This window comes from Myotis davidii, unplaced genomic scaffold (genome assembly GCF_000327345.1).
Source record: "Myotis davidii unplaced genomic scaffold, ASM32734v1 scaffold924, whole genome shotgun sequence".
NCBI lineage: Eukaryota > Metazoa > Chordata > Mammalia > Chiroptera > Vespertilionidae > Myotis > Myotis davidii.
In genome coordinates, this window is record NW_006294764.1 from 1,479,878 (window position 1) to 1,480,296 (window position 419).

A 419-nucleotide genomic window follows, 5' to 3' on the forward strand; every position below is an offset into this window, starting at 1 on the left:
CCTTGTAGAATATAGTTTAAGTTGGGAAAACGAAAGTGGACCTTGGGTCGCTCTAAGCCTTGGAAAGTTTTTGTGTTTTTTCGTGTGTGTTTTTCAATTTCTTTCACAGTCGAAAACGAGGCCCCCCTTCACTGTCTTATGAGTGCTCGCCGCCTCAAAACTACAAGTCCCATAAAGCCGACCTCCGGGAATCTCCATCTTGACATCCCTTAGCGCGCATGTCGGCGGGAGAGTTAACATTTGGGGAGAAGAAGCCCCGCCCACCTGCACCCCATTGGTCGAAGGAGCCGGTGGCGGGCTCAGCGATTGGCCACTGCGCCCGCCCGTCCACCACGTCGGCCGGGGTCAGAGTGCGCGGAGGTGAGTCGGTGTGTTGTGGACTCGTGGTGCTGGCTGCTGCTTTTGAGGCGGCCGGGATC

The 419-nt window shown here is 56.1% G+C and overlaps 1 protein-coding gene across 6 annotated transcripts in view; it reads left to right on the top strand.

Moving 5' to 3' along the window:
- Positions 1–341: 341 nt before the first annotated feature.
- Positions 342–419, top strand: part of ERI3 (ERI1 exoribonuclease family member 3) — a 134,916-nt gene continuing 134,838 nt past the window's right edge. For 4 of the 6 annotated variants that reach the window (XM_015567541.1, XM_015567548.1, XM_015567546.1 and 1 more), the window contains exon 1: positions 342–360. The gene's annotated coding sequence lies outside the window, so the exon portion shown is untranslated. The remainder of the gene's footprint in view (positions 361–419) is intronic. The other 2 variants (XM_015567544.1, XM_006769270.2) reach the window with 1 other exon arrangement.